The sequence below is a fragment of the Octopus bimaculoides genome, chromosome 26, assembly GCF_046866305.1.
Source record: "Octopus bimaculoides isolate indiv1 chromosome 26, ASM4686630v1, whole genome shotgun sequence".
NCBI lineage: Eukaryota > Metazoa > Mollusca > Cephalopoda > Octopoda > Octopodidae > Octopus > Octopus bimaculoides.
This window is the reverse complement of record NC_142953.1, coordinates 1,146,417-1,168,958: the sequence shown is the minus strand read 5'-3', so window position 1 is coordinate 1,168,958 and position 22,542 is coordinate 1,146,417. Positions and strand designations below refer to the sequence as shown.

At 35.9% G+C, this 22,542-nt stretch overlaps 1 protein-coding gene across 4 annotated transcripts in view; it reads right to left on the bottom strand.

Annotated features, from left to right (window-relative positions):
• The window catches only part of LOC128247007 (uncharacterized), a 361,520-nt gene that overhangs the window by 326,243 nt on the left and 12,735 nt on the right, over positions 1–22,542 (bottom strand). The window contains exon 1 of one of the 4 annotated variants that reach the window (XM_089342833.1): positions 6,809–7,374. The exons of 2 other annotated variants lie outside the window; for them this stretch is intronic. The gene's annotated coding sequence lies outside the window, so the exon portion shown is untranslated. Of the gene's footprint in view, positions 1–6,808; positions 7,375–22,542 lie in introns of those variants that run through there. One more of the 4 variants, XM_089342827.1, reaches the window with a different exon arrangement.

Genomic DNA, 22,542 nt, shown 5'->3' with positions numbered 1-22,542 from the left:
CTGGAAACGTGTTATCTTTGATGGAAGATTCGATTAGATGTTTGTAGAATTTGTGTAGGAAATCTAATTTTGGATGGGTTTTTTTTTCTTTTCTTCTTTTGTTTTTGTTTTTTGATTATGGTGGAGAAGAAAATTTCTTCTTGGAGAGATTGGAAAAAGGAAATTAGAAAAATAAAAACAAAAACCAAAACAGAAAAAGAAACGAAAAAACATGAAGACAAATAAAAAGAAAAATAATTTTTTTAAAGTTTTATAAAACAATAGCAAAAAAAAAACAAGACCAAATCAACAACCAAACAAAAATCAAAACCAAAAAAATCAGAATCTTTGTTAGGAAATCAAAACCTGTTTTAAAATCAGCTCCGTTTTAATTATCTAATCTTGCAGTAGAGCCATAGAGGCTACGTTAACGAAAGAACGGTGGTGATGGCGTCGGTGGAAGAGGAGAAGTCTTGGAGCTGGTAGAAGTGCATCTTTATTGTCCCAGTGTTGGTGTTGCTGTTGTTGTGGTTATTCTGAAGAATTCCTTTTGCTTGGCAAATTTTAAGAAAGTCTATTTATTATTTCTGCTATATGGCTTCAATAACCACTCGATTCTTTCGAGGTTTCCCTCCCCCAGACCCACCACCACCACCACCACCACCCGCCTGCACATCTCTCTTCTCAAGAAACAATGCTTGTTTTTGTTTTTTGTCTGTTGGATAGACATGAAATACAGATGTCGAATGGAGAGACAGACACTGTGGAAATGGCGATTGCGAACATACATTAATGTGTGTGTGTGTGTACATACACACATATATATATATATGCGCACACATATTTAGTATGTAGGTGTCTAGAATATAAATGTTGGCTGGATAGATAGACAGAGTTTGTAGATGTTGGCTAGATGCAAATAGTGTGTAGATGTTGACTGGACAGATGGACACAGTGTGTAGATATTGACTGGATAGATAGGTGGATAGATAGGTAGATAGATAGATAGATCGATAGATAGATAGATCGATAGATAGGCAGGCAGACAGACAGACAGGTTGATAGATAGATTGACAGGCAGATGCGTGGATAAAAAGACAAGGTACATCAATAGTTAGATAGATAAATAGATGCATAAATGGATGACCAAACAGATGGATGGCTACATTCACACACACACAGAAGAGCTAACCTTTTAATATCGTTTCTTGCACAATTTCCAATCATTTCCTCTTCTCATATGGCTAATCAATAATCAATACTGAACCAATTTCTCATGATCTCCTTCACTTCAGTATTTCTTTCTCTCTTTTTTTCCCCCTTTTTTCTCAGTTACGACCCTTACTGTTCCCCATCACCATCTATTCTGTGGTTCCTCAAGTTAATATTTGGGAAATTTTCCTCATAAGATTTTGGTCAAGGTAGAAGACACTTGTCCAATGGTAGAAGACGCGGTCCAAGAAGTGCCACACACACACACTGGGATTGAACCGAAATCCATGTAGTTGGGAAGCCAACTTCTAAACCACATGACCATACTTGTGCTCTCTCCAGCCTTTAAGGACTGTGGTCGATTAAATTCATCAGCACCATTCCACCAAAGTGCAATCATGACAGCTTGGTGCTATAGTAGAAGACACTTGTCTAAGAAGCCAGGCAGTGGAACTGAACCCAGAACCATGTGGTTACCACACAGCCTCGCCTGCACCTATGAGTGGATGTGGTAGATGGAAACTGAAAGAAGCCCATTTCATGTGTGCGTGCATGTCTTTCTGCTTGTCCCACACCACTGCTTGACAACCGATGCTGGTTTGTTTATGTCCCCGTAACTTGGCACCGATAGAATAAGTGTTGGGGTTTTAAAAGAGAATACCAAGTACTGTAGTCAATTCATTCAACTAAAAACTCTTTGAGGCAGTGCCGTAGCATGGCCACAGTCTAATGACTGACACAAAAAAATATAAGATAAAATATAAACAATATATATATATATATATATATATATACACCTATATACATGCATATATGCAGACATTTGCACCTTTGTGTGTGTGTGTGTGTGTGCTAGGTTTATTTTACCTGCGTATTCATTATGTGGCTACCATTTCACATTCACTCTACCATTTTACACACACACACACGATTTATCCATTATTCACCAATAAAAGTATAAATAAAAATAGTAAGTAAAAAGACATTTTATATCGTGCAACATAAAAAAATAAAGATACATCAATTTAATACCTGATAAAACATTTAGTTTTCTTCTACTTTTGTTTTTTTTAATTTTCTCTCTAAGTTGTCAAGTGAAAAAGTAATGAGATGACAGCACAAACTGAAGGATTTTAACAGAAAAAAAAAAGAGTACGGTCGTATTTTAAAACAGGAAGAAATGTTGCTGAGATATATCAATAGTCGAGTAGCAACAAATGTTAGAGCAAAATATTTTGAGTTCTTCATGTTTGTAGCTATTCTATTCTTTATTTTTGGTTGACAAAATAACAGTATAGGTATAAATAGTTACCTCTCCTTCTGTAGCATCATTGTGTGGTTATGTCTGATTCTCAACAGCATACTTCTCAGTCAGACTGTTACTACATGTGTAACAACCTGGAGAAGTATTTTTACCACAGTATCAGGTTGATTGTATCAAATTCCATTCATGAGCAGAATTTGGTTGGAAGTAAAAGTAACTGTACAGAAGATCTATACACACACACATATATAAACGTTTGGAGTAATCCCTTACTATTTACAAATATATATATATTAGGTTGTCGTCAAGTATGAAATTTGATAAATAGAGTACCAATCCCAAGTGGGCAGACTGATAGGATTCCTTGTGGTGTTTGTTCCACCCCATTGCTAACTTTCAGGCCAGATTTCCAGTTTGAGAACGCCTTCCCTCTCTCCCCTCTTCTCTCCCGGAGGTTCTGAAAATGGCCATGGCCACTGCCTCTCCACCCTAACCAAAAGAAACCATTCCATCTTCAGTTTCCATAGAATTCAGAAGACAAGAGAGAATTTATTTTGTGGTAAGGATGTCTATTGCAGGAAGAATCCCAGAATGCATTGCAAAAATATAAATAGACAGAATTTCATTGATATGTATGAACGTAATTTAAATCTTCAAGTGAAGTTAGGCCCAGGAGGGATATTTTCTCGAAGGGTGATAGAGATGAAATTTGAAGTGACTTCTGTAATTGCTGGTTAACCATTCCTCAGGCTCTTCTCACCTCTCTCTCTCTTTCATATGATACCAACTATAATTAACTGAAGGCTAATTATTAAAATGTAATCAAAAAGGTGTCTAGACACAAACTAATTTACATAACACCAAAGTGGACTGCTGACTAAGCAGCAGTGTCGGTTAAAGAAGACAGCTTATAATAACATGGATGGAGTCCGGAACATTCATTTATAAACTGAGACTGAATACACACACACACATTTTCACATACATACAAACATATTCACATACACACACACACACACTCACATACACATATATTCACATACACATACACTGAAATTGGTGTTGAGACTCCTTTGTTATTACATATTTATTCAAGTCCCTCTTTCTGCCTATACTTTCACTGTTTCTTCCTTTTACCTATACTTTCACTGTTTCTGCTCCTGCCAATGCTAAAGGATTAAATATACAAAATATGTATAGGGGCCAGACCCCTTCTGAGTCTGGTATGCCTTAGACAGAGGGATTCTCTTCAGCTTTTTTATCCATATCTGGGGGCCTTGACAGGTCCTACCACTCAGTGCAGACCAGGAAACTGTGGTGACTACGGAGTATCTCTATACTCCCCAAAACTCCTGGATGCCCATGCTGGAGCTTCCCCATCAGATGTAGTTTAATGTTTGACCCCCATTTTCGTATTTTCTTTAAAGGGCTGCATTTTCTATTGAAAGAATAAGAATATTTTCTCAAGATAACCATTTTTGTTTATTATTTCTCAAAGAGAAATAAAAACCTAATGTTGGGCCAATTCAGACTTGAGAGCTCTCTTAAAAACAGAGAGAGAGAGAGATGGGGCAGAAAGAAAGAGAGAGAGGAGCAGAAAGAGAGAGAGAGAGAGGCAGAAAGAAAGAGAGAGAGAGAGAGGTGCAGAAAGAAAGAGAAAGAGAGACAGACAGAAAGAGAGAGTAAGAGAGAAAGAGAGAGTAAGAGAGAAAGAGAGGGTAAGAGAGAAAGAGAGAGGTTTGTGTTTTTGGCAGAGAAGTTTTATGCTTAAGGGGGTACAAAACAAGAGCAAGAAAAAAAAAGGCAGAAAATAATAACAACAACAACACCAAGCAAACAGAGAAGAAACAAAGAAAGGTCGATAAACTGAAGAAATCTAATATTATTTGGCAAAGTGACCAAAAGAAAACATTGAAAGATGGTTTGTGTCCTGTCAGATCTTTGCTGCTTTAAATGAAGGCCAAACACAAAAAATAAACACTCATTTTCTCTCGCCATATAATCTACTCTTAAATACTAATAATAATAATTACACCACACTCCGCAGCTAGATTATCATCATCGTCGTCATCATTATTATTATTACTATGCTGTTGGTGTTGTTGTTGTGAAACCAAGGTTATTTTGAGGGGGGGGGGGTTTGTATTTTGTTTCAGTGAATTTTTTTTTCGATAATTTTTAGATTGATGTCTTTAGATTCCAACGTAAATATTTGTAATGGCTTTTATCAGGCTAAAATAGACAAGTCTTCATTCTTACAACACTTAATGATAAAATAATAATAATAATAATAATGGTAATAATGATGATGATGATGACGAAGATGGCGAACAATATTTTCTTCCACTAGTAACTATTAACAACTACTACTACTACTGATGATGATGATGATGATGATGATGATGATCCTTTCTATTACTATTAACTGTGAAGGTGGATGGCTTAATGGTTTGCGTATTCGGCTTGCAATCGTAAGGTCGTGAGTTTGATTCTTGGTGAAGCACTGTCTTTTTTTTATATACATACATACCTACATGTGTATAGTTTCGTTCACAATTGTCCAACAAATGGGAACATGAAACTCTGAGTAACTGTTCTCTGAAAATTTTGCAACTTTAATAAAAGCATATTTCTCTACCTTTGGTATTCGAGTACTATTTTCCCCCCACCTTGTTTTGCACTTATATATGTGTATATACATACACACACACACACACACATCTATATATATATAAAACATATATATGTATGTATATATGAGTCTATGTATCATGCAACTGTTCAGAGGAAATAAAAAAATAAAAACTTCTTTGGGTTGCAGAATACAGATGGTTTCCACTTTAATTCCATGATGTTAGTTACATCAGTGATGTGGCCCTTTATGATTTCAGTAACATAGAAAGAAACAAACAAAAAGCCCTACCAAAATCCTAGAATATCAGAGCAAATCATAAAAAAAAGTGCTTTCGGCAAGCTATTTCCACGTCCTCTCCGCCCCTCCCTCAGCATACATGAAAGGCAAGGCTGTTCTCGTGATATAAACATCTATATCTCTTTATCCGTGTCATAACTTGATTCCAAAGTTGTCTCTTAACCTCAATGTGATAAATCTTTCTCAACATATATTATTGGCTTGCATCAATAAAAAAAGCATATATATATATATAAATAAAACCACCGTTTTTGTATGCTTTCTGCCAATAGATAATATCGGTAAAGTCTTTGACAGTATTCCCCATTACCTGGTCTTCAATAATTTCTTTACTGGAGACATTAAATGATGATGATGATGTGTGTGATTGTGTCTATATCTATCTATCTATCTATGTCTCTATATCTATAGATCTATGTCTATATATATATATATATATATATATATACACACTAGTATATAAATATATTTATGGGTTTATATACAAGGGAGAGCAGATAAGTTTCTAGCTTTAAGGGTATCGCGAAAGGCCTGGTTGGAGGCTCAATCTTCTGACTTCTTTTACAGGGCTTACAAAAACTGAAAGACTGCTGCAATAAATGCGTGAATCTGAAGAGGGGAATATGCTGCATAAAATTATCATTAATTGATCCTCCTGTAGTCTCTTTTGCCTAAAGCCAGAAACTTTTTAGCACCCCGTGGTTAATAAAGAAAGGTTAACTATCTATCGATCAATCAGCCAATCTGTCTATCTATCTATCTATCAATCAATCTATCTATTTATCTTCCTCCTCCTCCCTTCCCCATTCCTCCTCTATCTACCTGTTTCTATCTATCTATCAAGCTAGCTAGCTAGCTAGCTATCTATCAATATATACATACATGCGTAAATATATATATATATATATATATATATATATATATATAGGTAATCTTCAAGTTTAGGGGGGTAAACTGAACGACTTACCAGTATTATCCGTTTTCTTCTAGCTGTTTATAAATAAATCACACCCTAACCCTAACGTCAATCAAATCACGTGTGTGATTTATTTATAAACAGAGATGTACGGAGAATACTGGTAAGACGTTCAGTTACTTCCCTTGAATATTTTTTTTTTATCCCCCTAAACTTGAAGATTACCATATATATATATATATATATATATATATATATATATATATATATATATATATATATATATACTCTTACTCTTTTACACTTTTACTTGTTTCAGTCATTTCACTGCGGCCATGCTGGAGCACCACCTTTAGTCGAGCAAATCGACTGTGGGACTTATTCTATCGGTATCATAAGGATTTCAAGGTCCAACTCTACAAAAGAATTAGGTGATACGGTTGACATAATAACTCACTGGTTCTGTATTTTAACGAACCCTGGAAAGATAGAAAACAAGACTGACCTCTGGCAGGATTTGAACTCGGAACATAAACAGCCTGAAAGAATTCTGCAAAGTATTTTCTCCAAAGCTGTCATGATTCTACTGACATCCTTTCTTTATATAAAATATTAAATAATATCTTTCGTTTCAGAAAAAAAACACATTAAAGACTGCCATGTGTACGATAAATGTCATAATCCACATATCGCAGCGAATAACAACCGCCTCTCTCGCTCTTTCTCTCTCTCTCTTTCTCACTGTCTCCCTCACACTCTCTCTCTTTCTCTTACACACTCTTTCTCTCTCTCTCTTAGTGTCTCGCTGTCGCTTTTTCCCCTACTACTCTCACTTTTCTCTCTCTTTCTCACTGTCTCTCTTTTTCTCACTCTCTCTTGCTGTCTTTCTCTCTTTTTCTCTCTCTCTCCCTTGCTGTGTCTTGCTTTCTCTCTCTCTGGCTTTCTGTGTCTCACTTTTCCCCCTCTCTTTGTCTCTCCTCTCTCTCTCCCACTCTCTAGACATATCAGTAAGGACTGACATATATCTCAGCAAGAAAATATTTCGTAAATAAACAATAAAACTGACATTTCGTTTTATACCTCAAAATAAAACATTAAAACGAAAAAAAAAAAAAAAATACAGATACATAAAACAACATAACTCTATAAACCCGACTCCCACCAAAGATAAAAGATGGCAGCAGGGGTGCGGTGTGAGGAAGAGCCATTTACATATGTATATACACATCTATATTAGATTATAACGCGAGATATATTAAGCTGTATTGGGTAATAAAACTCTCGAGGAATATCTATATATATAGATATATCTGTTGCGGTATTTCTGAGCTGATATTGGAAAACATGGCTAGTTTTTAGAGATGTTTAGAGATAATTTTATAACTGAGCTTATTTGATAAGACCCAACAATTTTAATTGCTTCCATTTCACCCTTGTTTTTAGGAGGGGGTGGTGGCCTTTATTTTGTTATCTTTGCTTGATTGTTTGTTTACACTGTGACCATTTTGGTAGCAGCATTTTCAAATATTTTCATTGTTATTATTATTATTGTTGTTCTTGTTAAGGCAGCGGGCTGGTAGAATCGTTAGCATGCCAGGTGAAATGCTTCGCGGTATTTTGCCCGTTGCTACATTCTGAGTTCAAATTCCGGTGAGGTCGACTTTACCTTTCATCCTTTTGGGGTCGATAAATCAAGTACCAGTTGAGTACTGGGGGTTGATCTAATCGACTGGCCCCCTCCCCCAAATACAGGCCTTGTGCCTATAATGGAAAGGATTATTATTATTGTTATTATTATTATAGTTAAGGCAGAATCCTGTTTATATTAACCCTGCACAAAACACAATACAACAATATTACTAGCTGTTTCGTAACATCCTGCATAATTAATAAACTCAATATATTGAATAACCAAATGGCCTTTACATAATACAATGATCTTTAAAACTAGTTTATCATAACATCCGCCCTCTTCCATCGCACACCTGTCACCCCCTGTTCCAGTACCCACATTAACCCACTGGGGTACTGCAGTGTTCAGGGTGTTAAAGTATTGAGAGAAATGGTTAATTAGTTGTGGGATTGACTTAGCTTTTTAATTGAGTGGTAATAGCTTTTAATGTAATAAACGAATTAAAAATATATTTTCAGTTAACGAAACAATGGAAGACTGCGCCTGCATCTGGGGCAGTGCTGCTGTTGTTACAGTTGCACCCATCACTGCTGCTTCCCCCACCTCCATCACCACTTTTATCACTGCTGGCGCTGCTGCTCTCGCAGTCACCACTGTTGCTGTGCATATTGACATCCTGGACTGCATCCAGAAAAGGGCCACTTGACTGATTAACATTCAGTCACTAACGAATAGAATTTGCTGTAAACAATTGAAACATTAATAAATAAAAATAGCCATCTATGTATCATACCTAATGTATAAAAACAAACTAGCACTTTGTCAGTTATGAAGAGTGATCCAGTTGTTCTGATCAATGGAACAACCTGCTCAAGAAATTAACATACATGTGGCTGAGTACTCCACAGACATGTATACCCTTAATGTAGTTCTCAGGGTGATTCAGCATGGCACACCAAATGTGACAAGGTTGGCCCCCTTGAAACACAGATACTATTCATTCTTTCAGATGGCTTCCAGCCCTCCTTTTTCTCATCTACAACTTTGATCTCTATGCTCCCCGATAAAATTGCCTGTTCACCCATATATCAAGTAATTCCTGAAAAACAGAGACATAAAAATAATCATCGAATATAGTCTGAACACCCTGTAATGTTAAGCTGTCACATCGTACCCTCTTGTGGGTGATGGTTAAACAAAGCAGTGATGGAAATGAAATGGAGTGTTTATGGCAACCTAGAACTGAAACCACAGACTGCACATTTGGCTTTTCAAGAAAGTAAGAGCCATATTACATGTTCAAAATGATTAATTTATCCATCTTTTGTTTAAAAAATGGAAGAAACTAAAAAATCGAGTCAAGGAGAAAAAAATTTCCTGATGTTTTACAGGAAACTTCCTTCCTTCATCAATAATTGCCATTATGATTTCGGAAATTTAATTATTTCAAGTATCGTTAGCTCCAATGAACAATTTCTTGAGGACAAAGGAGAAAGAAAACTGAAGCCAGTTATTGTAGGGGAATCAATTAGATGAATCAATTCTCCGATAGAACAATTAGTCTCAGAAGGACCATTCATTAGAAACAAGAAAGAAAAAAATTTGAAAAAAATAAAAATGAACATGCATAGGAGCCAGTGTGGGTGTGTGGTAAGATGTTTGGTTCTCAACTACATGGTTCTAGGTTCAGTCCCACAGTGTGGCACCTTGGGCTACCCACAGCCTGGTCAGTGGATTTGATAATGGAAACTGAAAGAGGCCCATCCTTTATATATATATATAGGCGCAGATATGTCTGTGAGGTAAGAAGCTTACTTCCCAACCACATGATTCTAGGTTCAGTCCCACTGCGTGGCACCTTGAGCAAGTGTCTTCTACTATAACCCCAGGCCAACCAAAGCTTTGTCAGTGGATTTGGTATATATATAAACTTTAGTTTTTGAATGGTATTTACTTTATTGAAGCACACGAGAAAATTCAATCTCTAATATTCAACAAAATAAATCTGTAGATTTTATCTGGCTCCACCTCAGTAAATTTAAATACACCGGACAATCGTAAACAAAGGTAACCGATCTAATTTCACCAGTGGACAAAAAAAAAAAAAATACGGGGATCGGCCGGATTATAATTTCAGTGATTCTTAAGATCTCATCAGTAACTGCTAGAGATATATATTTTTTTTCTCCTTTATCAATTAACCAAGAGAGCGACTAAAGTATATTTCGCTCAGGTGTGATTATTGAGACGGTAGAAAGAGTAAACGATTGCCAATAAAGTGAAATATATCAACAGCTTGTTGTAGTAGGATTTTTTTTCGTTAAGTATTTTAATCGGAAGTCAATGTTGTTACAGCCACCATCTTTGATTACAACAGCGCAACTGTCTAACGTCTTGGCTTCGTGGAATTCAAACGCTTTTGTTAAGTGTTTGTACTCGTTCATCCACAAGGCAGACTTCGTTCGTGACACAGACTTCGACGCTGGAGGCGGTTTATAGATTGTATTTATTCCTAGGTGTGTTTGGGGGTTGCTCGGCAACAACTATTTGTAAACTACCGTTGTAAAGGAGGAAAGAGGAAAATGTGAAGAGTAATGTGGTGTGAAAGAGAGACAGAGAAGGTATATATATATATATATATATATATATATATATATATATATATATATGCGGTCGAAAGTAACTATGAAAAGCAGTACAAATGTAAAAAAAAAAAAAAAACAAAGATTTGCAGACAAATACGAAGTCACGCAGGAAGTCGTATAGGCAGACAGTCAAACGGACAGACGGACACAAACATGTCTTCCAAATTTTTTTTTTATTATTTCAGCGTAGCCTTTAGGTAATTAGTTATCAACTTTCATTGTATTGAAATATTGTAATAACAGTTGTAAACCTAAATAGATAAAATAAATAAACAATAATAATAATAATAATATCGACAACAATAGAACAAAGTATTCGACGAAACCCGTATATATATATATTTCCATGTAATGGCTTCCCGCTTCCTGTTGTGTGTTTTGTTAGAATGCCAAAACAGGCCATGGATGTTTGTATATATATGTGTGTGTACGTGGAGGGAAACCATCGAGGCATTGGGTCGAATACATACATGTATGTACGAGTATAAGTGTATACGTATGTATATTCTTATATATATATATATATAAATGTAGTGTGTGTGTGTGTGTTTGCAATATGGCTGACCTTTCACTCTTATTTGCTCGACCTTTCCCTCTGCTCCAGCAAAATAGTAACATGCAACAATAACTATTTCTGAAGGCTTTTGATGTGGGCCAACGCTGGTTTGGTGAACAAGGCCGAGAGAAGGGGAAAAAAAGGGAGGAAATAAAAAGATAAGGAGAGAGAGAGAGCTATACACTTATTTCTCTTTATAAAGAGAGAGAGAGAGAGAGTATGTGAATGAATGAGTGGGTGAGAGTAGTCTTTGATGAATTCCGCCATTTAAGCAGTGTATCATTTAATGTGCCGATAAATAATAAATGCTGAAACGATAATAACCACTATTGGAATGTGATGATGTTTTCGTGTTATTTGAGGTTTTCCATTTTTTTTCTTTCTTTTCTCTCTCTCTCTCTCTCTCTTACCTTCTCTCTCTCCCTCTATTTTATTTTTGGTCTTTTCGTTATTTCCTCAATTTGCTTTTTTAGTTATGAATATATTTTTACTTATTTATTTTATACAAATGTTTGTGTGCGGAGTTGTAGAGCAGGAAAGGTTTCACTTAATGTTTTATTTTATTAATGCGATATTACGTATGTTACGCACACACACACACGTGTGTGTGTGTGTGTGATTAAAAACACTTCAAAAGTTTCGAGTGGTTAATAGAAAAAAAAAAAGTAGGAATTCACCAAGAGCTGAATGATCAATAAGTGTTCAATCGCAGCCATTAATATTTCATTGATGATTTATACAAACATACATTATATATATATATATATATATATATATATTTATATATATTTCTGTATGTATATACACGCGCGTGTGCGGCTGTGTACTTAGTTATTCTAGTAGCAAAGTCGTTCTACTGGGTTATTGAATCCAATTTTGTACTGCTACAAATAATGGCTTCAAATTCCGGCACAAGGCCAGCAAGTTCGGTGAGATGGAGCAAAGTCGGTTTCGTTGGCATATAGGTTCCCCACCTGGACAGGACGCCGGTCCATCTCAGGTGAGCTGCTAGATGCAGGAGGAAAGAGTGAGAGAAAGTTGTGTCAAAAGAGTCAGCAGAAGTTCACCATTGCCTTCTGCCAGAACCGCGTGGAGCTTAGGTGTTTCACTCATAAACACACACATCGCCCGGTCTGAGATTCGAACCCGCGATCCATCGACCACTGCTCTAACCACCAGGCCATGTGCATCCATGAGTTCAATAATAATGGTTAATTTACTAAGTTCTTCATTATCTTCAAAATCAATTGAAAGAAAGGCAGGGTGATACAATTGTGATACGATAAAGGAAAGGCTAATAGGCAGATAACTAAACTGAGACACCAGGATTTGAGTATCCGACCAGCCAGAGTGGAATTTGAACTCAGAATGTAGAGGGGACGAGATTTGATAGTCATGTTCGACATAACTAGACTTTGGTGCCCTGCCATTACCAATTTTTATTTCCTCAAAATTATCTTTAAAATGTATATTTTGTAATTAAATTTTGCAGAAATAACGTGTTAGAAGATGTAGCTTACGATTATTTTGATAAAAATTGAGAAAAGAAAAATAAAACGGAGAGGAAATTTGGATATCGTTCTCCCCCGATCAAATTTATTTCTGCATAACTCTCTTTAAAATGAATGTTTTTTCATGAAATTTAGCATAAATATGTTTTAGATGGTGTAGATAACGATTGTGTAGATAAAATTTAGGGAAGAAAAGAAGACAAAAAATGCAAAACGAGAAGCTTTGGATACCATTCTCCCTGCCCCGATTTTGTTTCCTTCTTACATTCTTTAAAATGCATATTTTTTCATGAAATTTTACAGAAATACATTTTCGAGAGTGTAGATTACGATTGAGAAGATAACGTTTAGAAACAAAATTCTAAGTTTTTTTTTTTTTTAAGGACTTTCGTATTCTCTTTTCCTCTTTCCCCTATTTTGTTGCCAAAAATTTCCATAACTTCACCGTCTTTCACCTTTTTTTCCCCTGAATTTTCTGGTTTTCATTTTTACCGAATTCTTATGTTTGAAGCATCGACATTAAAATTCTGAAAAGAGGGAGGTGGGGGGAAAATAATAAATAAATCCTTTTCTTGTCTTTCGTTCCTGATTTTTTTTTCTTTTACTTCACATTTTTATCCTGCAAATTTTTACCAAAATAATAATAATAATAAAAATAATGATGATGATGATGATGATGATAATAATAATAATCAAAGAAATATATATTCAATAATTAATCATTAGCGACAGATGCAGTATAAATACCAAGTGGTAATCTTTATATCCAACTTAACGTGGATGTCATGTTAGAACACCAAGTACTGCGTTGTGAGCTGTAAGAGATCCTCTCATATAAGTGCTTGATGCATAAAAGCGCACACATAGATCGTAGTGGATGAAATTTGTTTGTCACGGGGACCAGAATTCCTATATCATGTCATTTCGGTCTATTGGACTTCATCAGTGGAAAGCACCGATCACCGCATGCCAATCAAATCTTGCCGTCATGACGCATAGAATATCACACCTACTAAACTGTATTAGTTATGCGTAACCATCGCCCCCAAAGCGATGTCACCTCTTTTAGCGTACATTTATATATACATATATATGCATGTATGTATATATGTTAGGAGTGGATATTATATGTTCGATATTGCTTTTATATTAACTATTAATGCGTTGATATGAGAAAGTAACACACACACACATCCCCTCTCTCTCTCTCTCTCTCTTTCTTTCTCTCTTTCTTTCTCTCTCTCACACGCATTTCGGAATTTATTCTAGTTTGGTGCAACTTTGTTAAAATTGATTTTATTTCTTAGTTTTGGTTTTTGAATCTAAATTCTTAGTCATTCTTTTGAACTCAATCAAAGACTGCACAGTCACACACGCACCTGCAATATTATACAAGCACATACATACAGACAGTAAGAAACACACATATACATACGAACAGAGGCAAACACGCACTCAAACACATGGACACACATATACATACACATATAGACGTATATATATATATATATATATGTATAATATTGCATGTGTGTGTGTATAAATATATGCGAGGCTAAGTCTGTAACATATATTGCATAAATCTGTTCGTGTAGATTCGGTAAATTGCTGGGAGGATAAAGAAGGGGGGAACTCAAAATATGGAGGGGGAAAAATGAGAGGAAGATAACGTATGTAAAAACAGACGGTCGGAAACGAAAAGAAGATTGAGAGAGAGAGAGAGACAAAGATATTGTGCGCGCGTGTGTGAGGGAGAGAGAACGAGAGAGAGACAGAGAATATGTGGATGAGAGAGAGACAGAATGTGTGCGCGCGCGTATGAGACAGGGAGAAAGAGAGAACGTCCGAGAGAAAGAGATACAGAATGTGTGAAAGAGAAGAGAATGAGTGCATGTGGGTGCTTGCGGGAGAGAGAGAGAGAACGAGAGGGAGACAGAGAGAAAAACAAAGAGCAAGACGGAGAGAGTGTGTGCGTGAGTGTGCTGATGAAAGTGAGAGAGAGAGAGAGAGAGTATGTGTTGATCCATGTATTAATTTTATAACCTTCAGATAACAGATCATCTCTCCTCCCCTTCTCTCTCTCTCGCTTTCTTTCTTTCTCCTCGTCTATTCCTTATAATTTACTCTTAATCAGGAATTTTATACATACATAATTATGTCAGTGCGGGGGTGTATATATTTATATATATGTATATATATATATATATATATATATATATATATATATATATATATATATATATATATATATATATGTATGTATATATTTATATATATATATATATATATATATATATATATATCGGCTGATTAACTTCAAAAGAATAGTGACTAACGTTTCAAATTAACATTGATGAATGCAGCAGCAGTCGGGACCCGTTCACGCAGGAAACACGAGCTATGAAAAAAGGGCTCGCACGAAGGGTTGGTACACACATAGGTATAGAAAAGCAAATGGCAGAACGAGGATCTTACGCAACCCCCGCCCACTCTCTCTCTCTCTCTCTCTCTCACGCACACACACACACACTCACTCTCACACATACGTACACACGTACACGCATTAAAATTTGTTACATTTACTGAATGGATAAGTTTCGGTAATCTTTCGATATCAGTGGATGATGTCATTCACCCTCAGAACTTTCCCTCGTGACGTAGATGAAGTGGTTAGGCGAGGAAAAAGACGGTGAATGATGTTGTCTTCTCATAACCGACCCTCTGCAGACCAAATTTAACGATAATTTTTTTTCGTTGTAGTTATGTGGTAAGAAGTTTATTTCCCAATCACTTGGTCCCAGGTTCAGTCCTACTGCGTGGCACCTTGGGCAAGTGTCTTCTACTAGAGCCTTGGGCTGACTGAAACCTTTAGTAGAAGGAAACTAAAGGAAATCGTTCGTGTGTATGTGTATATATATATATAGAGAGAGAGAGGGGTGAGACTGAGATAGATATGGATATATATATATATATATATATATATATATATATATATATATATATATACTGTAGATATTTATGTATATATTGTTTAGATAAGAAGCTTGCTTCCCAACCACATAGTTCCGGGTTCAGTCCCACTGAGTGGCACCTTGGGCAAGTGTCTTCTACTATAGCCCCAAGCTCACCAAACACTTGCAAGTGTATTTGGTAAACAGAAACTGAAAGAAGCCCATCATGTATGTGTGTATATGTGTTGTGTAACGTGGTGTGTTTGTGTTTGTCGCCCACCACAGCTTGATAACCGGTGTTGGTGTGTTTATGTCCCCGAAAGCTAGCAGTTCAACAAAGGATACCGATAGAATAAATACTAGGTCCGATTCATTCAATTAAAAAATTCTTCAAGATGGTGCCCCAGCATGGCCTGCAATCTAACGACAGAAACAAGTACAAGATGAAAGCTAAACTATAAAAGATGCCACATATATCGTTAATAATTGACTGAGTTATTTAAGACTCTTGGAGAAAACTTTAAAGAGATTTACCAAAATGATTAGAGAGAATTCAAACAGAGAATTCACTTTGTTCAGAGACAGCTTTTGTGCTTGTTTATGGCTAACACACTCTTTTGTCACCTGGGGATCTCTCCATCCCCACCACATGAAACCACGAGAGACTTGTCTAAGAGTTTGATATTTATCTTTAATCTTTAATCGTTTATCTTTTTATTTGTTTCAGTTTTTGGACTGCGGCCATGCTGGAGCACCGCCTTGAAGAATGTTTAGTCAAATGAATCAACCCTCTAGTATTCTTTAATTTTTCAAAACCCGCTACTTATTCTATCGATCTCATTTTGCTCAACTGCTAAGTTACAAGGATGTAAACATTCCAGCACCGATTGTCAAGTGATGGTGGGGGACAGACACCATCCATTAATGATCAAACCAGCCTGTGACATAGAGTTTTGGACTGTTCCATTGTCACAGAAAGGGGATTCCACCATTATGTCCCTCTGTCACACCGGTGTCTGTGATTGAACCAAATCCTATACAGAATTAATTAAACATTTCCATTCCTTCCGGTGTGAGCACAAAACCCTTTGACAAGTTTCTCTGCCAGTTCCATCTTCATGTCTGACCTCAGTGGAATATTTACCATTCTTTCCTTCCATAATTGTTTGTTGGAAATGTCTACAGGAATGGTAGATTTTATGAAATTTTCTCAGTTCCAATCATCTCCGTGTTTATTGATATTCATATCAGGAACGGCCTTCATTAAGCATCTGGTTTTGGTTTTCCGTCATTGTTAGCAACATTCTTCCATCAGACATCAGATAAACCAATTCCAGGCAATATGTTATAAAGATTATTGAAGTTAGTGGGTCTGAGACAATCAATAATGAACCAGCACTGGAATTGAGATGAATGGAAGGTAAAAATGATTAAGTAGGCACAGACGTGGCTGTGGCGTCCTTTTCCAACCTAATGATTCCAGGTTCAGTCCCACTGCGTGGTACCTTGGGCAAATGTCTTCTACTATAGCCTCAGGCCGACCAAAGCCATGGGAGTGGATTTGGTAGAAGGAAACTGAAAGAATGCATTTGTATATCTATCTATCTGTGTGTCTATCTGTCTATCTAGCTGTCTGTCTGTCCATCTGTCTCTGTCTCTCTCTCTCTAATGTATATATATATATACACATTAGAGAAAGAGAGGCACTTACATGTAAGTGTGTGTTTGTGTCCATGTTTGTCCCCCTACCACTGCTTGACAACCAGTGTTGGTGTGTTTATGTCCCCATAACATAGTGGCTCAGCAAAAGAGACTGGTAAAATAAGTACTGGGTTTGATTCACATGGCTACATTCATATCACATAATTATATCATGTGATATTGCTACATTCACATCACATCACTGTATTCATGTCACATCACATGGTTACGTTCACACCATGTGGCTACATTCACCTCACATTGCTACATTCACACCACATGACTATATTCACACCATATCACTACATTCACAACACACAAATACATCACATCACTGAAAAAAAAACCTTCCCATTTCAAATGAACACACATGTATCCTACATGTGTATACAATAACAACAAGCTATAAAACGCTAGCCATATGAGATATTTATTCATGGTTGACCCAGCCTCACCAATAAAACAATAATTTAATAACCATTGTCGCCTCTAATATAAACACACACAACACAATATATCAAAACAAGCCAGACACATTCAGAGCTATATTACAATAAGCCAGACATCTTTCAAACAATAAGTCTTGTAACATATTGCTCTCATCGTAAATCAGATTCCCACTCTAAAACAATACTTCAATGTGAATGTCAGTATGTATTTGAGGAATGCAAAATATATTACACACACACACACACATACGTGTGTGTGTGTTTATCAAATTTTGATGAGTGCCAGTGCACGAAACTGTCAGTCCTTAAGTCACTCTGTTGCTTCTGCTAAATATTAATGAAAATAGACACACACTCATGTTTTGAGTTCTATTACTGGATTCAATTCATTTGACTCCAAATTCTTCAAAGTGGTGCTCCAGCATGGTCGCAGCCTAATGACTGAAACAAGTAGACTGTAAAAAGGTAAAATGCAAATATTCTGATTCGAAATGGCAGGAATTTTCATGGAAACAATGAAAACTAAGATGTAAACAGTTAGAATTTTCACTCGGTTTTTCTAACCTTTGTTACAAGGAGAATATTTAATTTGCTAAATTTATTTATTCTAAATTGGATTTCATAAACAAAAGCAATTGTCTGGCTTCTACAGTTTATCAAATTTGTTCTACAAGATAATGGGATGCAGAGTGTACTGAAGAAATTATTCCAGAGAAATGCCCAAATTTCAAATTTCATAGACTCCCTGTTTTATCTAAAAGCAAGGATAAACATTAACACAACATAAATTTTGGTAAAATAGGTAAGAACTTTTGCTTTTGTTTATTCGTTTATCTATTTATCTATTTATTTTTCTCCAATAATTTAATTGATCTGAATTGGTAAACAACTCTTTGAGTGGAAGAATCATGTGAATTCCCTAACAGGAATCAAATCACGTATATTTTACCGATTAAACAAGTATAAATGCAGAGGATGAACATTTCTGCAATATAAATATTTATTAGCTTCACAAATCATTTAATACTTAGGAAATTGCTTAGGAAGCAAACGTAGTCAAAACCGAACTCTGATTTAACCATTTTTAAAAATTTTCAATTCGTTTTTTTTTTTAAAGTTTTAAATGAATTTCTGTCGCCATTCTTCTTCCATAATAATCACATTCACATTGAGAATGGTTTTACAGGAATATTAACATGTTAACTGCCACATATATCGCTGGTAGCTCATCACAAACTTCACACAACCGCTATATGCAACCCCACCGGTGGCACACGTTCATAATTTGAGAAAATATTTTATTCTGTATCTTTGAAAATGGTTTCAAGGATTTTTAAATAAACTTGAGTGCTAAATATCGGTTTCATATTTTAGCACAAGGCCAGCAGTTTGCGGGGAAGGGGTAAGTCGATTACATTGACCTGAGTGACCAACTGGTACTTGTATTATCAACCCCGAAATGATGAAAGGCAAAATTGACCTCGGTGGTCATTATTTTCAAAATTAATTGAAATGAAGGCAGTGTAATTTCAACAGAAATATGGTAACAAAAGGGTTAAAGTGATCTAAACTAAAATCTTTCATAAAAATTTCATGCCAATTCATGTTCTAAACACCAGTTTAAAAACGACAAATTATTTTGCTAAATTCTTCATTATTTTCAAAATTAATTGGAACAAAGTCCATGTATTTCAGCAGAAATATAGTAACTTAAGGGTTAGATGTAAGGAAAGACTTGAAATTTTAAGGATACTTGAGTTTGAAAGGGTTAAGATATTGGTAACAGAGTTTTTAGTTAGAATAATTAACTATAATAGCCTATTTCACAGAACTGTTGACATGAATTTCAAAATTGGCTATGAAGTTTAAAAGACAAATATGGATTTAAAAGGAAACAAAAGTGGAAGCATGTGTTGTTGTGTTGCCTTTTCTTTCTTTGGTAAGCAGACATTTTGGTTGAAGCTAAATAAAGCCAAAATTCTATGAACTAAATAACCAAATTTTTATTTTAAATTTGAAAATTTGCTCAAGTTAGTAAACTTAAATATCTGCTATGGCAAAACTAACAAACCAGCCGTATTTCTAAATCTGTCATTTTAAACAAATTTACGGCACTTCCAGTGATTTTTATGAGCAAACAATGAGGAAATATCAAAAATTTATTTCTTCAAACTTGATGTGTTTGTCATTTTAATTGGGAATCGGTTATTTTTCAATGGAAACTAATAAATCAAGCAAGAATAAACATCACCAACAAGAAATTCACAAGTAATTGGAACAAAATGGCCAGGAACCATCGTTAAATTTACATTGCAAATTTCATTTGATTTCATGAGTTATTAGGAAAATTGTTTCGTTTTTTTCCAGACAGTTTAACTTCATCATCCTCATCTTCATCTTCGTCGATTCTGGTTTGTTTCATTGATTTTTGATCAATAATGTTTCCTTGATTATCTTCAGGTGATTATTTTTTTACACACACACACACACACACATTGACATTATTGTCATCATTATAATCATCGTCATCATAATTAACATCATTATTTTCACTGTTGTCTTCGTCATCATCATCAAACATCATCTCTATTATCAATCGTCATTCATCAGCATCATCACCATCCTCCTCCTCCTCCTCAACATCATCATCATTCGAAATGGCAGAGTCATCACTGATATACATATATATACTCCTATATATATATACACACACACATAAACACATATACATATATATATATATACATGCACACACACGTGAGTCTGTATAAATATGTATGTATATAGTTTACTGTTTCTAACAAATTCCACCAGCTTATTGTAGAAGTTGCTACGTGGCTACTGTACCAGAATGGGTTTGAACCTGGATCCACATGCTTGAGAAACAAGCAATTCTTTTAACCAACTACTTATGCCTGAGGACATAAAAGAAATACAATAAAATCGGTAAGATGTGCGAGATGATTGAGTTGGCGTTTGGCCCAAAGCAGACTGTACAACATCAGTTCCCCACTAAAAGGTTATGGCCTGGTGCCAAAGTGAGAAATCAATAGATGTGCACTGGAATATATATATATATTGATACCTATCAAAAATGATTTGATATTAACCAGGCATTGATGCTATAAAACAGGGCAGGATTAAAAGACAAATTCTTTGGGCTAATTAACACTGGAAGCGCCAAACTAACATGCAAACAACATTAAAAGTTGGCATGTTGGAGTTTTATGACTTTGCAAGAATTTTCGGTATCAGGTATTGGTCAGTATTCTTTTTTTATTTCTTCACTTGTTTTGGTCATGGCACCACAGCTATGCTGTGGCACTGTCTTGTAGTGTTTTGGGAAACAAATCTATTCAAGTGCTTTTTCTTTTTAACCCTTTAGCATCTTATCCTTTTGTTACCATATTCCTGTTGAGATGCTCTGGGTTTCTTTCAATTCATTCTAAATATAACAAAGAATTTAGTCAAATAACTTCATTATCATTAAGCTAGTGTTAGGAACCTAAATTGTGACTAAGATTTGGTGGAAGATTTTAATTTGGTGGAAGATTTTAATTTGGTGGAAGATTTTAATTTAGTGGAAGATGACAACAACGATGACAACAATGACGATGACAATGATGTTGATGAAACAAGACTAGGTGTGGCTGCTATGTCCCGTTAATGCCTCACTCGATCAGACCTGGTGGGGCAAATAACCAACTTTAACAGATCAACATACTGACTTCTGGGCCCCACAGACATGACTCCTCCTTCAGCCTTTCCTGCCACTACTATAATGGCTTTTGCTCCTCAGAGCTGGCCGGCCTCATCCCACCTTCACTCAAGTACTTACTCTCACTCATTGCTCCCACTCTTTCCAACCATGCTGTGTCTAAGATCTCAGTCATCACACTGACTCCAACACCCAATCCAGCAGCAGCAGCAACAACAACAACAGCAGCAGCAGCAACAATAACAACAACAGAGGCAGCAGCAGCAGCGACAACCACAGAACTGTGTCACAATCCTAAAACCTTTTTTTTTTGCTTCAAATTCCATTTTCGGTTTGTATAATTCTTGACAACTTCCACCTGCATGGAAACTTCAAGAGTCAACAGAGCAAGCTCTGTCTTTGACAGAATCGGAACCTGACATCTCTCAAGTTACAGATTTCCTCAGGCATTACCAATTCTTGACGCCAACATGGTTTACACCATTAAACAAGCCAGGGTTTGTCTGCAAGTATAACATCATGCTTCGTGGTTTCATATCGTACCAGAATCTCCAAGAATATGGTCGTACTGATGAGTTCTTTGATAAGAAGCTGGTGATTCAGGAAAGGGAGGTGGGGGTGTCTTGACTCTGCTTAAGACAGTTTCTCTCATATTTCCTTTCACTGTTCTACTCTCTACTCACACACACATGTATGTATGTATACATACACAGGAAAGGATGGTGAAAAGCTCCTGGCTTTGGGTAAAAGAAAATACAGGATGAGGATCTGTTAATTATGATTTCATTCAAAATATTCCCCTCCTCTCAGATTCACACACTTATCGCAGGGGTCCTTCAGTATTTCTAAGCCCTGTAAAAGAACTCGGAAGGTTGGGCTGCCAACCAGGCCTTTCATGATACCCTTAAAGCCAGGAACTTTACAGTAACCCCTTGTATATATATATATATATATATACACACATGCATATAGTCGAATGATAGTTTAGCTGGTCGAAACTTCGAAGTTACTGTCAACAACAGTCTTGTATAAGAATAATATATTCGTACTCTACAAAAGTATAGAGTAACCCATC